Source organism: Dermacentor albipictus, chromosome 1 (assembly GCF_038994185.2).
Source record: "Dermacentor albipictus isolate Rhodes 1998 colony chromosome 1, USDA_Dalb.pri_finalv2, whole genome shotgun sequence".
NCBI lineage: Eukaryota > Metazoa > Arthropoda > Arachnida > Ixodida > Ixodidae > Dermacentor > Dermacentor albipictus.
The window spans coordinates 190,506,675-190,523,976 of record NC_091821.1 but is presented as its reverse complement, the minus strand read 5'-3'; the positions used below and the strand labels follow the sequence as shown (position 1 = coordinate 190,523,976).

Below are 17,302 nucleotides of genomic sequence, written 5' to 3'. Positions count from 1 at the left end.
GGTCGGTAAGGACGTGGAAGGAGCGTCCCTCGAGAAAATGTCGAAAGTGCTTCACAGCCAAATAGATGGTGATCAGCTCTCGGCCGAACGTGCTGTAGCGGCGCGCAGGGGGCGCAAGCTTCTTGGAAAAGAAGGCGATGGGTTGCCAAGCATCAGCAATGAACTGCTGCAAGACTGCACCGACAGCGGTGTCCGATGTGTCAACCATGACAGATGTTGGAGTGTCGCATGGAGTGTCGCGCTGGCAAGGGCTCCTTCGATGCCTCTAAACGTGTGGCCAGCGGTGTCGTTCCAGGCCGCGGGAATATTCGGTGTCTTGACGCCCGAGCGAAGGCCGTGACGAAGCTGCAGGATATTGGCGCAGCGAGGAATGAAGCGGCGGTAATAGTTGGCGAGGCCAAGAAATTCGCGTAGTTGCCTGGTGGTGGATGGCTGACGAAACTCACGGATGGCTGTGACGCGGGTCGGGAGTGGACGAATGCCGTGTGCGTTGACGCGATGGCCAAGGAAACTACGTAACGCCGAACTCGCTCTTCGGTCCGTTAATGACAAGACCAAAATTCCTGAATCTTGCGAGTACTTGACGTAGATGGAGCTTGTGAGCTTCTGCGGTGGTGCTGTAGACGACGATGTCGTCAAGATATCAGCACGTCAAGCCATGTAATACCTGGTCAAGGAAACGCTGAAATGTTTAGGCCGCATTACGAAGACCGAAAGGCATACACAGATATTCGAACAGGCCAAAGGGTGTTATAATGGTGGTCTTCGGAATATCTGAGGGTTCCGCAGGAATCTGGTACTAGGCTTTCACCAAGTCGACCTTGCTAAATATGGTGCAGCCATGCATTGCCGACGTAAAATCGTGAATGTGAGCTATTGGGTACCGGTCCGGGACAGTGGCCTTGTTGAGAGCACGGTAATTGCTGCAGGGGCACCAGTCACCGGTCTTCTTGAGCGCCATATAGCTAACTTTAGCCAGAGTTTTAAAATATGCAAGTACCACGTAGCTGGACAGAACAAAGGTAATGCTGTTTACCGTCGCTTGGAGATACTCAAACTATTTTTTCCATTCCGTCTAATTAGATACTTTGTCTTAATTAATTAATCAGCTTCCCAAATATTGTATTTAGCTGGAAAGTGTCAATGAGAAAATTGTACAGCGATATGAAGAAGCTCCCGATACAGCTTTCTGTTCCTCGTTACGTGCTGGATAAAAGTATTTTTCCGAGCGGAAAAGGAGCCCGCGAGTACACGCAAAGTGCCTCGAGTAGCCAGTCCCGCGGCAATTTTGCGTGTATGTACCCGTTTCTTCTGTTGGTCTGGTTAATTCTATATTTCTCTGCTAATTTCGTAATTTTCTATTCAATAATCATGCACAGAGGGTCCCGGTATGGTATTGTTTCCTTGGGACCCTCCTTTGCATATCATTCTTGTTGTAATCGTACTTTCAAAAAATAAACAATTGATTGATTGATTGATTGATTGATTGATTGATTGATTGATTGATTGATTGATTGATTGATTGATTGATTGATTGATTGATTGATTGATTGATTGATTGATTTTCATAGCGGGTTTAGAGATGCAGCAGGGTCAGAGGGCAGCTGTAACATAGTTGAGATTTCGAGAGCTGCGCTCTCCCATAGCTGGCGGTCAGAGTGCATCACCTTGGAAGCGGCTATTTGTCCCTCTCTGTAGACCATGTACCGTTCCCTCCTGTGTGAACCGGGGTTCAGTGTATACCAACATTAGTGCTCTTCTGGATATTCAATTTCTGCATCTCTATTTGGCGTAGCTAGCTGTGGCAGAAGTTGTAGATCTAGATCTAAGGGTCATGAATTTTCCGACTATTCGTGTTGGGTGGGATCATGAATTTTCCGACTATTCGCGTGTGAAGGTCTGTCCACGGCTACCAGCGACTAGCGCATTGCTCCCAGTTGCAATTTGCTAGTGCTCAGGTAACAGAAAAGGCGCTCCAATCACAGACGTTCACACAGGCCATTCAATCCCAAGAAGCGCTTGCATGGCCTTAGGCGATTTATTTATTTGTGAATACTGTAAGCCGTAAGGCCATTACAGGGTGGATGCAAACAATGCAACTCAACAAGTGCACACAGCCACAAGTACAACATTTATATAAACCTAGTTCAATTAACTGGATACCAGCAACCACGATAACACAATCGTCGAGCGGCCGTGTGGATCCAAGCCGGAAATACATCATATTTACCGACAATAGCCACAACAACACGATGGGTTTCAAACCAGTGAAAATCGTAACTTCCACGAAAGACATGGTAAGAAACACTAGAGAATGACAAGTATTTTTATTTGGATAAATAACGGGACAGACAGTGTTCGAAATTGAGCAGGTTATCTGCTTGTATAAGAGAACCTGAGTCAGGACTATTCCATTCTGCTATTGTTCATGGAAAGAAAGAGTACTTAAAGGAATCGATTCGGGCCGTCATGAGTGTAATCTGATCGTGAGAAGTTCGCACAGCTCGCGAGGAACGCTGCTTCAAGTAAGAGCTTGTGTTTAGAATGAAGTGATTATTGCGCAACAGATAAAGAAATTTTAGCCAAGCGACCTTTCTTCGGTTTGAAAGTGAAGGTTAGTTTAGCTCACGGAGCATGGCAGTCACTGAATATGTAAATTTTAATCTAGATAAAATGAGCCTAGTCACCATTCTCTGAACTTTTTCAATCTTATCTATTTGGTTTGTATGAGAGTATAATTAGTCTCTTAAGAGTGGCCTCTTTCCTGTGATGATTCAACAGGCCGCCTGTTCTATCATACGGTGGTTTTAATTGTAACCTGAAAGTTTTGATACGGTGGGGCGTAAATTCACCAAATGAGGACAGAGAGAACGCTGGTAGACGTTATGGAGTTTTCGAGGATTAGGCGGCCGTTCCTCGTGTTATAATTTTGCGCAGTACAATCACGTTTACGTTGCGTGTCGCCTTCGAGTATTTCTGTGCCTAGATCAGGAGGCCTAGTAATTGACTCATTGCAGAAGTATGGTAGCTAAGAGTTCACAGCTTAATGAGGGCGACGTTATAGTTGGATAATACTTCCCGGACACCTCAATTTTTAGCTTTCTTTCTAGGGGAGGTTCTTCAACTGTCACATATCGGCATGATTACTTCTTGGAAGCTTTCTCGGGCCTCGTTTTCATAACTGTTGATGCTATAGAATAAGTTGTAGACGTTAAGTGAAAGCGGTCCTCATGAGATTTAAAGGTGCTCCCTGCCTAAATGCGCCTTTTAACAAGACAGGTGGAAGAAAATCCATGGGCTAAAAATAAAAGCACGATGACGTTTCGAATTGCCTGCGAGCTCGCGTAAGCCCGAGGTTTGACAATAGCACTGAACTAATGAAATTCTAACGCAATTTTCCGTACGCACAACCCACGGAGTTTTTAAAGAACCAAAGGTCGACGTCATGCCCGGTCTCTCTCGCTTTCGTCTTAATTCTATTCTGTCTCGTGCTTTATTTTTTTTTTCTGACCGCCGCATAGCACGGCGCGAGAAGCACTAAGGCACAACCGTGCCATTTATTTTGCAATGACGCAGTAAATCCTCATCCGGCGCTCGAAGATTCTCTGGGGGGTCTGGCTAACGTTCCAGACATACTCGTTTCTTTCACAAGCCGCTTTGATGTGTTACGCAAACAAATGCATCTGTGATTGCAATGGATCGTTGTTCAGGGAGGGAGGAGAGGGTCCAGGCCGTTGGATTGGGCCGGAGACGAAGATGGGGTGGGGGAGCGATTTGATCGAGGGGACGCAACGAGGAGCGGCGACAGCCCGCACCGAGTCTTGCGCGGTCGGCGCAATTAACCTTCTGTTGCTTCTTTTCTGTTCATGCGCGCGGAAACCACTGATTTCGCACACATCGCGCCAATATGATGGCGAACCTTTCTCATTCTCGTGTTGCTGTTTTTATCCGCTCATAGTGCAGCAATAAAAGAAAGAAGGCGGCGATTTCAGACTTGTCGCTCGCGGCGCAATTATCGCTCGCGCCGAGAGTGTGAGAAGACCGTGCCATATAGCGGCGCACTTCGCCAGTGGCGCGCTTACGGCGCCAGGGGCGAATCATATTTCCTCTCGCCATTTTATTTCGCCATGGGGTTCAAGCGTTCTCCTGTGCACTGCCGCAGATATTGCGTAAATAAGCGGCCGGTCCTAGTGGCTGTTCTAGACTCCATTGGCGGCACAATTAGCAATGAGGGAGCACTTCGCGCACGGCCTCATTCAAACACCAGCCTGGGCGCGTTTCAGTGGCGTTATAGCACGAGCGAAATTCAGAGAAGGCATTCCGACGGCGTAACTTGGGAGAGAAATAATGAGGGCGATTTATTATATATATATATATATATATATATATATATATATATATATATATATATATATATATATATATATATATATATATATATATCTTTTTATCAGCGGACATAATTTTGTGTTCCCGGGCAGCAGCCTCATCACGTGTGGGCTTTCTCATGCTCAACGTTCCTATGGAGCGCTGTCATTAGGAATTACTGCTTTTCCATGCATCCGCGAAGTCAGTGCACTTAATCTTGTCTTATCATTGTAGCGATATAGCAACAAAAAAGTAAATCGTCTGAATATTTCACACATTGCTGGCTTAATTAGATTCAAGTCAACGAACGCCTCAGTGATCCCAAGGCAGTGACCTACATATTGCGCTTTAAGTTACCAATTGGAACGAAACCACAGATAAACAGTGACAAAAGTCGACCACCTTGCGAGTCCTTCAGGGCGGACAATGCAGCGGAGCCGCTGCAACTTGGCAAGCCGTCGCAGGAACAAATGGGAAAGATGAGTGAGGCCATAGAGGATACGCGAAATAGGGCACGCCGGCTTTCCCTAGCGCTCTTTGTCACCCTGCACAATATGGCTATCCTCCCTGTCACATCAATACGTAGTGAATTTGAGAGTGACGTGCAAACAGCGAGGGTGCAGAGAATATGGTGGCGCCGACTTGTGAAAATGCTTTGTTTACACATTCTGCCATATTGCGCCGGTCAAACTAGAAGCACACAGAAGCGCACTCGAAGAATTCCTCATATCCTTTGGAAGCGTCCGGAAACTGGCACAGTTTTGGCGGAAACAGAGAAGACCGCAATAATTTTAATACTTTACGATACTGTTTATAAGTAAATAATGACGCAGTAAATAAATGAAGTAGAAAGCCATAGAACGAAACGAACACCTTCTCATTGCCCCCGCAGTGACCCGGAGAGTTGCTTCCACGGCGGTTATGTTACTGTACTGTTCGTCAATGTTCATATACAAGAAAAAAAATCATGAGCCATTCCACTCTGCGAAGGTGGATGACCAGCGAAGCTGTTTAGCACATGACCCAGAGGAGACACAGAATTTTGAACAAAGGTAGGAACTACATTCGCATTGGACGACGGGACCGCCGCGCCGAGGAGCCGGAGGTAACTGCATAGAGTAAAGAAGTAACAAGACGCGCATATGGTTTCGACGGAACCGCCACCACGGGAGAACGGAAGGAAAGGAGAATAGATATACAAGCGCTTGGGACGCCCACAAAGAGAGGGCGGTGCAAACTTAGACATGGCCGACGCGGGTCAAGGTGTAGTTAGAGTGTACTAGAATACGCTTGGGAGTGGGACGAGCGGCTGGGGCGGCGCATGCTTTGCGGTGAGGCGCGCCACGACGAAAAATACTGTGGCGATGCTGCGATAGAAGTGAATCGGGCTACATCAAGGTCGCGCCGTTGGAAACTGCTGCCGATTCTGTTCGGCGGGGTTGTTCGTACTGCTTTGCGCGCTACTGTTTGCGATCACACCGCCCAAATGGTGTTTATAATTGGACATGACATGTATTTATGCCTTAGGATTGAGTGCGTTTCTTTCTCTTCTTCATTTCATTTTACCGATCATTAGTGCCGCTCGGTGACTGTACATGCATTGCGGCCGCAGTGTTGGCTTTGATTCTACTATGTTATTGTACGGTTCCCGTTGCAGAAAAAATATTTTTCTTGTTCTTCAAGCAGTATGTATTCCCCGTGTGTATTTCTGCGCATATAGTTTTTATCAGTAGGTCTTGCGAAGCGCAGCCGGAAAAAACATATGTAAACGTCCTGATTGCCGCTCCAAACAAATAAAACGTATCGGCCACATTCGGCGCCCTGTACTCAGATTCACGAGAAGTATTTTGATAGAAAAGGACAAGAAAACTTCAGTGCAACATACCATTCATGTTTCCGTCTTCCTCGCGTAACAGAACACGGAGTAATTGGCATGGGTTTCTTTTTTTTTTTTTATTGCGGACAACACTCGGGTGACGAAAATAGTTTTAGGTAGCGATTATATGTGCTAATCTTTGGTCCATAAGCCGTGTTATGGCCCGTAAGCTGGAAGTCCATGCTTAACAATAACAACTAAAATCAGTGCCCTTCCTCTCTGTGAATAAGGATGACCAGCGAAGCTGTGTATGTGGGCCCCTTAATGGCGAACTGCACCTCCGCCGCGGGTCGGCCCGGTATTGTACTATCTTTGGGATCGGCCCACGTATGGGGAGTGCTTAACGCCTGCGTCACCTCCGCCGCGCGTCGGCCTGGCATTGTACAATCTTCGGGATTTTTTCTGCACACGGACGCTATAATGGGGAAAGTGGCCCTTAACGCCTTCGCTGTTAAGTGGATATGACGTTGCGCTGCTAAACTCGAGCTCACGGGTCCAAACCAGGTCCCGGCATTCGATGGGAAGGAAATGAAAAAAACACTCGTGTAATTCTGTTTAGGCGCACGTTAAAGAATTCCAGCGGTGAGAACTGAACAGGGTGCCTCATAAGCATATCACCATACGCAAAAGACTAGAATTTGATCAATTAAAGAAAAAAAAAAGAAGGTAGCAGCGTCCTTCGTCTTTTTTCTAGGGGAGTAAACGAAAGAAATCATTCTCGAGTCTGATTTCTGAGAAATACATGTTACGCTTATCTTATATTTCATACCTAAATGCAATGCCGTTCACGACTGTACGTCCACTCAACTAAGCAGTTTCTGTGTTATGAATGACCGCTTTCAGTTAAAAATTTAAAAAATTAAATTATCGGGTTTTACGTGCCAAAACTACTTTCTGATTATGAGGCCCGCCGTAGTGGAGGACTCCGGAAATTTTGACCACCTGGTGTTCTTTAACATGCACCTAAATCTAAGCACACGGGTGTTTTCGCATTTCTCCCCCATCGAAATGCGGCCGCCGTGGCCGGGATTCGATCCCGCGACCTCGTGCTCAGCAGCGCAACACCATAGCCACTGAGCAACCACGGCGGGTTGCTTTCAGTTATCCGGTGCACTATATATCATAAGGACAATAATGAAGCTTTTAAAGGAACGGCATGCCTCACATATGCGTAGAGATATTTGTAGATCTGATGTGTTCGTTGTAGAAGATAAGTGTGGTACCATATTGCGCACCTAGTTCTGATGGGTTACAGTCTTGCAGACATGGTGAGACTGTAAAAAAAAAAAAATTTTTTTTCTTGCCTGAATCAAGTTTGAAGATTTACAGGCTGTCCCAAAACGGGGCGTTTATATTGAATGACAGCTAGGAACTTGTTAACCAGAACCGATGAGCACCCGTGCGTTAATTATTTCAGGAAGCAACAGCCACGACTGTCCAGCAGCACAATGATTCGGAATAAGAGGCCTCACTTGCATTGGCCCCTCACCTTTGAGGCTTCAAAAGTGCTGTTATTCCTTACATTGTAACACAAATGGCTATTCAATAATTTTTAATAGTGAATTCTGAAGTCGAACGCGATCTAAATAGCAAACACCATTCGATTAGACTATATGTTTCTGCTTCATTTCGCCTGCTGACATGCTGAAGGAAATCGCCAGACAAGCCACGGAGATTACATTGGTAAACACCGATCTCCCCGATTCAATCTGAGTACATAGGCAATATCTTTTCCCTAACACTATTGTTCATATTAACGCCCAATAATTGCCTCGATTCCTTTTCTCGGAAAGTCCATTGGTTCACCTGGGGCATGGAGCAGCTTTCAAAAGAAACACGCATTCCGGTCGAGAGTTTTCATTTTTTCAATCAGTACATTTCGAATATTTTATAATTCTCTCTTACATATATGTCGTGGATATATATCTTTATGCACCCTTAGATTTACCTAGAAGTACACTGGTCATCTGCATCTCTTCGCGCCACGCAGTTAATGAACCTGGTTTATTTCACTATAATATTGTTTTCTTTCATCATTGTCCCTGATCAATTCTGCACCAACAAGAAGCGCGCGTCAAATGATACGATATCAATACAATATTCTTACGTAGCTTCATATTGCAGATAGGCGGCCTCTGTAAGAAAAATTACGTGCTGCATTTATAAAATAATATTAAACACAGCAGTTCACCTGGCTAAAACTACAATTCGTACCGGCCGACAAGATTCGTGGGCGCACCAGTGCAAGTAAAACCATAAAACATTTTACTGCACAGACTTTTTGCAAGAAAACTGGGCGTCCGCCAGCGTCTACGCAAGAACGCGCGCTCGCTAGCAAACGACACACTTGACAACGACAGCAAAATTGAGGACGTCGTGCTGTATAACACATGCCTGAAATATGTATACGTAGCAAAAAAATGTTAATAAAAATTTGCAGTGGAAATAAAGCGCTATCATAGGAGCGTACGCGTGCAATCGGTCTCAGGGCCCACAGCGAAATTACGTTGAATATGCAGCCGAAGCCCGTCTCCACCCCAATCCAGTCTTGTTGATCCCGTTCGCTCGCAGCGCCCTCGCAAGATATTTCCACACGTGGCGCCTCATCGAGAGAGCGCCGTTCGGCCCAATCGACCATAGTCTAGTACACTCTAGGTGTAGTATCTGTTCTTATCAGCTTAATATCTGATACGGGTTCTATTTGGACTCAAGATATTAAACGTATTTTTACAAGTTGGCGGAGTGCTTCAAGCCTGCTTCACCTCCGCTGCGGATAGGCCTGGTATTGCAATATCTTCGGGATCGGTTCACGGTTTTCACTCGTGCAGAACAAAAATGCATGGAACCCCAGCCATCAACAGCTTCACTGTAAAACCCACAACGTGTTCAAGCAGTTTCGGGTGTACCGAAACCATCCGACAGTGATAATCACAAACGTCTATTGTTTGTATTTTATAACAGATTAAAATCTTCGCGGTGTTCACTGTCATTAAAGAAATGAGTAAAAGCTCAATTACCTAACAGCACTGTGTGCATTCTCGAAAGAGGAATGTAATTTTTAAATACGCCTGGTACCCAAGATTGTTGGTTTACAGTGTTCGCCTGTTTATTTGATTAGAGCTACAATTGCAGAATTTCACTGCTTGCATACATAGTGGCACGACTTGGTTGGCGGGCCGTCATACATAATGCGCTGCGTATTCTATGTAAGTGCGATCTGCACATGGTGTGACGCGGTATGGCTGTAGCGTGGGCGGCGGCTGGTGCGGCAATTTAAAGTGCACGCGAGAGTGGTAGCGCTAAGGCTGAATGGTTCAAATGGAAACTGAAGGGAACGAAATTCGGAAGTAGCGCACCGTGTACAGCTATCACCGCCCTCCATTTCGCTCTTGTGCATGTCCCTCCCCCCCCCCCCCCCACTCTTTCTCTCTCTCTCTAAAGCTCACTCGCTTGCGATTGCCTCACAACAGCGGTCTGAAAGCCGCGAAGCGTTCAGTAACACTTTCACTTGTCCGGTGCACCAACGCGTTCAAACAAAGCGCGGTTCGCTGCAGTGCTGATTGGCCAGTTGGTCTTCCCTCGTGGTGCGACGACTCTGCAGCCATGCAGCCACGGCAGACAGCGATTCCGTAGTTGATGCGGCAAAGCCCTCGCATTCTTCTCAGGTGCCGCCCCCACTGAGTGTTTGGAACGTGCGCACGCGCGGCGCATTAATTCGGCCGTCTGTGCACACTCAGCCGATTAACTCGTGAGTTATGGCGGCGCCCCACTGGCGATAGTCGCGCTTGATGGCCAACCCGGCGGCGGCCGTGCATGCAAACGCGTCTAGATCCTCCCGCCCCACTTGCTTCCTATGAAGGTGGCGGCAAATGCGTGCAGATGAAGAAAAGACGAGGCCGAAAGTTTTGTTGCCAGTGCGCCGAAGACCACTGTCGCCAAACACACACCGTAACACCGCCATTGACGATGGCGCCGATGGTGCAGCAGCGAAGAACGGTAGCTGAGGGAGGGAGAGGGTAGAGGGCGGGGGCGTGCACATTTCTCCAGCGCTCTCGATCACCCGGCATGTTAGCGCCGGCGAGCTTGGACGCAGCGACAGCTGTCGCGAACGGCTCGGCGAGAGCGTTCCCCTCCGAGCCTGCGCAGGTGGAAGCAGCTCGGGAAGATAGGAAAAAAAGGCCGCCTCGCTGCTCCCATCTAAAGAGCTAGCCTTTCTTCTACGCGGACGGCAAGGCGCGCAACGACGGCTCGCACCTTTCAGCCCCGTGAACAGAAACCGACAAGCGTCCCGAGAAAAAAAGAAAAATGCCGTCCCGTTCACAGCCATCAGCTCCAAGGGGCAGCTCGTGGGCTGCCTTTATCCCTTACAGCAGCAGGCGCACAGAAAATCGGGTGGATATCTACACTTGTAAGCGGAGGTGGTGAGGCGGAGTACACTGTTTAAAAGCCAAGAACAAACGTTGTAAGGTTGTTTGCGCAAGAAAGAGAAAGTTTGATGTCATGCAGTTGCACAACGTCGTGAGTTTTCTTTTGTGTAGTTATTGAAACATAATCGACACGACAAACGTCGGACGCATGCGGGGGACGTAGCGAAGCGGACGTGACAGCCATCATCTATGTTAATGACGGGCCCATTTGTTCTAAAGCTAGTCCTTTCTGAATATTCTGCTTTGAAATAATTCTGCCTACTTCGTTGCACGAAGCATCCCGTTCAGTCTGCGATATAAGTAAGGTAGGGTTATTATCGTCATTTAACCTATTAAGTTCAGTATGACACTAGCCTTTCCCGAAAATTTCCAGTAACAACGAAGCCACGACATACCCCCTAACTTTGTTACTTCATCATTCCATATAACTATTCCTCCCACAAGTCTGCATCACCCCCACCCTCATCATCATCCGTTCGTTTCGTTACTCCATTGGACACCCTTTGTATGCTCGAAGCAATGTATGGCATGTACTTCCGCATTTTTTTCTTAGACTATCATGTACTTGCGCATAATGTATGTAATATACTGTTGTGTTAGTCCCTTAACTTTGCTCTTAATACGTGGTGATCAAGTGCGTTAGTGTTCACAGTATGTCGCTTTTCGTTCTCGTCATGTCCATCACCTCTCCTTCACCCTCTGGTCGCAAACCGGATGCAATCTTGCTTGAATGTCTTCTCTTCGCTTCTCTCTTCCGCTTTCTACTTCTCTACAATGTCTTTTCACCACTGGTAGCATTATCCCAAGTTTTCATAGTTTTTTTTTTGCCAGCCTAGTATAAATGCACTCCAACTTTTGAAAACAGTGATGTTCTAGTCGGACACAGGAATGAAGAAGGGTATCTTATGGTAGAGGTGTGCCATATCAGTCATTGTGATTCACGTGCATAAGCGAGCCTTCGAATTTCCTGTACAATGAAGAACTGTCACAGCTTAACTGATATCTGTTCAGAGTGCGCATGCGTGTCCATGGCTGAGTGGTTGGCGCTGCCTTCCCCACAACACGTGCACATACTTGTTTGTCTTCTTTTTCTCTCCCCTGTGGTCTAATGTTTTAGCTGATAGTCGCCATCTGTGTCGCAATTTTTCGATCCTCTTGCGGCCATTTTCTCTACGCCTAAGCTGTTGCGAAACAACAGAAAGCTTGCTGTCGTTGTAAGTCACCTTTCCTTCTGCCGTCGTTGGCTTTCTTTTTCTTCCCTTCGGACTCATTTTTTTTTCAAGCTAGCAGACTCTAGTGGTTACCTTCTCTACGTATTACATAACCTGCCAAACTCCACTTCTTCATCCTAATCGCAACTAAAATTGTCATTTCAGTTGAGGCTGACAATAATGGCAGCAGCCAAAAAATTGAACCCCATTTTTTTTTATTTTGCTGACAGCATAATCTCCGAGATGTCAATCACAGAAAAACGCGGTGCTGCTCCAAAAAGCTATCACCAAGAATCCTTGGCTTGGCCTGAAATCACAAAACTTATATGTTTATATGCTTATTTTGGAACCAGAGAGTTCTCTTCAATAAAAGCTGTCGAGTAGGGATCATTCAGCGGTTAACGCCTCGTATGTGGTACGTAGCTTAGCGAACAGTCGAAGCCGCTAGGAGGAACGTGGTAGTGGCATGTTTAGAACGGGATCATTTGAAGACCAGTTACAGCAGTAGGGACCACTTTGCTGGCGACACTTGAATCGACAAAGGCCTTGGGTTGGCTAATATTTTCACGGTCAGCTAGGGAACCTCTAGCGGGTTTGGACCGTGAATGGGACCAAGATGCTTACATTCCGTTAGCTGTTCGCGTAACCATGGTGGCAGAGCAGGACTTGCTGTTGGCCTATTTTGTAGAGGTTCATCTTGGAAAAAAATGGCACGAAATAAGGCAACACATAAGGCTAGGCAACACAGCATATGACTCCTGTTGCCTAGCCCTCTTTTGTGCTATTCCTTCCAACAAGGTGGCAGGATTTGTGTCGCTTTGCAGTATTGTTTTCCAGCTTCTCTCTTTTCGTTTCATTTCTGTATTTGTATTGTGTTTATTCCCAACCACCCGATTCTTTGCAATTTATCGTTGCGGTGCGTCTCACGTTTGAGGCTCCCAATCACAACACAATACTGACTCTACTGTGTAACACTGGTATACCATCATAGACATGCTATGTATCGTGTACGTGGCGTACCTGGGACTATGCTCCACCTGCTTCCTTCTGTGTGATGTCTTGGTGGACATGCAAGATTTCATGGCATTGCAAAGCTGCGCTCTGGACGTCTCCTTGGCTCTTCCGTCATGCCAACAGAGGGCAACGCCGGTTCCTCATCGACAACTGCATCAATGAGCATTGACACCCTCGCACTCTTTTCATTACTCACCTCGTCAATGTGGAAGGCTGGATCAGCATGTACGAACGACTCAGCATGCACAATCAACGAGACGGTCCGTCTGGGGTTTGAAACGCACGATGTCGAACTCACGAACTGGGCCGTTCACAAGCATGCACTTAGTGATATTTTCCTAAAAGCCCTCGATCGTCAGCACGCCGCAAAGAGAGAGCTCACTTCCCGAGATCAAATCCTACGTTGCCTTTAGTTTAGATGTGTTGGCAATGTCCTGCTGATGTCGGCGAGCAGATCTCAGAAGGAGAAAATGTTGCCCACGTAGTTAAAAGCATCGCGAACGACGCCTTCTACTTGCACTCAGGAAGTACGCGACTGTCAAGCACATCATTAAGGATTATCGGCGTTTGGAAGATGCAAAGGGTCGGCGCCTCAAATACTAATTCGTCCGACCCCATATCACTGCCGCCCCGTCGTAATGCTATAATCTAGGGTTATACTCTCAGCCGTCCCCGACTGACAGCCTGGTGTGCATTCTCAGACATGCGATCAAGATCATTTCCCCACTCGCTGTCCTGGCTTATCCCGCTGTCGACCCGGGGCCGGCCATTCCACACACTCGGGCAGTCGTCCGGCAAGGATTAGTAATTCGCCGGTATCCAATCAATTAGCTGCTTACTCAATTTCGAGATCAAGCGCCCTGCCGGACACATCATGACCAATCTATACGTTTCAACAGCCTAATTGCAGGCCGCATTTTCCAGTACTGTACCATCGTCGTTGGAAGTCTCAACCGCGTCGAACTCGGCTGGTCTCTACCACTGCCCCGTAGAAAATGAACAAGCAAAATTTCACGCTCGCATTGGCGATATTGCTACATGTCGCTGTGGTTTTTCACTGTCCCCACAAGATTGTCGCTCTCTGTCACCACCTCTTCACCACTCCCCTTCTCTGGTTTTTCGATGCCGTGTCTCAGGAGACTGAATCATGCGCCGAGGTGACGTTGCATTGGCCAATCGACGTCAAAACCCTCTCCTGACCTACCGACACGTCAAAACCATCAGCGAATTCGCGTTGGATGTGTGGATGTTCCGTACTTTGTCGGCACCGGAGCGCAAAATCTTCATTATGAGAGCTGACTCCCGTCATCGTCTCCGAAAGTTCCTCACATTGGCACCGTCGCTTATTGCCGCAGTTGCCGACGGGGAGTGTCTCACGTCATTGGCCTGTGTTTCGCCGCGTGGGTATCGCCGGTTACCGCGCCACTGTCTATTCGCCGTTTCGAAAAGCGCCCTCACGACCTCATCCTTGGTATTAATCTCCTGAAGACGTAGTCTGCTTTAATGACTGAAGTGGTCTCATTCACCTGGAACTGCCTACTCAACCAGAACTCACCACTGAAAAACTACCATGATTATGCCTCGTTATGTTTAACCGCCAGATTCCAAAGTCACGACATGCGCAACCATCTCGGCGGCTTTTCGAATCGCTGGCGGCGACTACTTGACGGCCTTGACCATCGACGTTTTCCTATGCAGCGCCGCGTGACCGTTCCCCCATTGTTGCCACGATGTCATCCCCGTCACAATATGCTATCACTAGTGACCGGCGCCGGTTCTCACCATCCGCTCCGGAGTACGAACTGTTTTGTAGATGCAGGTCCGAATTTGAAAAGCTTTTTCAGTGTGACAACTGTTACCATCGATTGGCAACCTTGTTATCACGTCGTTTGTTATCAACGTTACCCTGTGATCACTCTGAGAAATCATATTTGCCGCATACAAAAGGATTCCAGGCCGGAGAGTCGTGAAGTTCCCTTTTACTATTTATGCTTCTGCAATCAACGCTACTAAAGTGAAAATGCTTCCATAGCCAATGCATAATGAGGATATACGTCAGCACGAGTAGTTTCTCAGTTACTGATTGTTCAAAAGTTTCTCCCTTAACCACGATGGTATACGTCAAGAGAACACGTTCAATAGACCACATTGCAGAGGTTTTTATCATAAGCACACTGCCGGCTTCATACTGCGGTGAAAGAGCACTCCTCTCATAAGGCAAAATTACTCGTATGTCTCATTTCCAGGCAGCTTTAATGGCCACGTTGTGTGGCTCTCACTATCCAGAGTGCACAGCAGAGGACTGGGGTCATACCAACGACAGGAAATCGTGGACCCCTTAGGGAGGGCTCTCTGGCATTACTTTTATGCAAAAGATGTATTCTGAATGATGTTCCATCGTTGCGATTTATGTACTTCCTTTCGAAAAAGAAGGGACTGAGACTGAAAAAGAATGGACCATTGAGACTGCTCTTTCTTAAGCACTTTCTGACTATAGAATTTACATACTTCGAGAACATTTCTGCGTTCCTATAAAATTTCTGTCATTGATTCATAGAGGTCTGGTATAAAGTACATTAGCAAAGAACTCTGCAAGAACTTATGTGAAGAGATTTTAAAGCACCTTAAATTTTGAAGCCTGTTTGAGGAGAAAGCAGCTGCCCAACTTGCATAGAAAGCGTTATTCTTCGTGTGTGCCTCACAAGTGTTTAGAGTATGTCTGCATAGCGTGTTTTACCAAACGAAACATAAATTTGTCCGACTGGTAACAAAAAGCACGCGTGGGTCATTAAAAAAAAGAGCCATGCACGTTAACGACAGAGGATAAGCAACGACTTCCATAAACGTATCTGCTTGAGCTAGTGTAGGGTGGAACATTTATAATGTTGAGTGCATAAGCCACAGTGCGTAAAGATGTCCAAGCATCCAAGTGGAAGAAGCTTAAAAAGTAGTAAAGATGTTTTCGTCATTTCAAGTCCTTTTGCTTACTATGTCACACTAAACATTTTAACACACTGATGAGTGTGTAGAGGGCTAGCTTTGTTTGTCCCATGATTAACACCCTCACCTTTAAGTGATAAGATTGAATCCTTTATGGGTACAAAAGGCGTTTATTTTTGGAGATTTTTGTTTGTTGTTGTTGCGAGTAAACATGACGATAGCTGCCAGAGACGACGCGACAACTGCATAAAACAAATTTCAATACATATGGTTGTCAAATTGTCGAGTCAAATATTTTGGTAGTCGGAATTATTGCATAGTTTTCAATTACAGATTCTCTCATTGCAGGCGTATGAGCTCATTGTCGTGTACAATAAATGTTTATAGCCTTAATAGTAAGGAGTAACCTTAACAGTCGGTAATCCGTAATACAAACCAGCACCCTTGAGGGTATAAAAATTTTCCGAGTGTACGCAACAAGCAGTATGCACGTAATGATGCGCAAAATTATTTTCTGCGCGTCATTGCCTAGAGAAAAAATGCACAATAAATCCACGGAGAAACTCTTCTGGCAGTTGTCTAAGTATGCGTAAGCAATGTTGGCACTTGCTCAGCTCGACGCAGCCCGGTGTCATTATCAAAGTTGTGAGACTTGATCCGACCAGTATAAGCGGCAGCGCTGCGGCAACACGATCTGCTGCGGACGGCGACGCAAGGTGAATTGATGACGCAATAAAATTACTGCAGGTGGCTGCAGTGCAGCTGCACTGATGACGTTCCGATCATTATAAGCGGTTATTTCTCATTAGCGCCTCATCCGTTAGTCGAACCATTATCAACCGTGATGAACCGTACTCCGGCGGCTACTGCGTACGGCGCGGCAGCGCGTGCCCTCTGTTGAGCACGATGTATTATGGGAACAGAGTGCGCCCAGTGCTGATAGCTTCGTGTGCGCTGTGTTCTCGCTTCTCAGTTTTCGCTGAACCTAGAGGCAGCACGAAGGTCAGTTCGCTCGCTGCTGCGGGTCCTATTTTGAAAGCGATCATCCTATGTGACTGACGGACGGATGGACGGACCGACGGGCGGACGGGTTTCCTCGTTGGGCAGGAATGGAAATGCTTGCGCATTTAAAATGCTTCTCCCATATAAGATGCAAAAGGACAGATTTGCTGAAAGGTTCGCAGTAGGCTGAGCCTCGACTTGAAAAGACAGCAGCTACACTCAAATATTTCTTGGAGAACTTCCGACCTCTTTTCATCACTTTAACATTTATCTCGTTTTTTTTCACAAACATTGAGAAACAGAGGGATGCTACACGACTTTAATGAGGAACCAGATATGATTGCGGGCTTAAAGGGATACTAAAGAGGCATTTTAAGCTGTAGTAGGAAACTAACCTTTCGGAACACAAGAAACTCAAATCGCATAGTGAGCGGATTCTTGCAACAAATCTATTGATAGAGGGA

General features: G+C 46.6%; 1 protein-coding gene and 1 pseudogene across 10 annotated transcripts in view; both read left to right on the top strand.

The window, feature by feature from the left end:
* Positions 1-17,302, top strand: part of Oamb (Octopamine receptor in mushroom bodies) — a 785,439-nt gene that overhangs the window by 746,155 nt on the left and 21,982 nt on the right. The gene's annotated exons all lie outside the window — the stretch shown is intronic.
* Positions 8,881-9,060, top strand: LOC135898056 (U2 spliceosomal RNA; annotated as a pseudogene).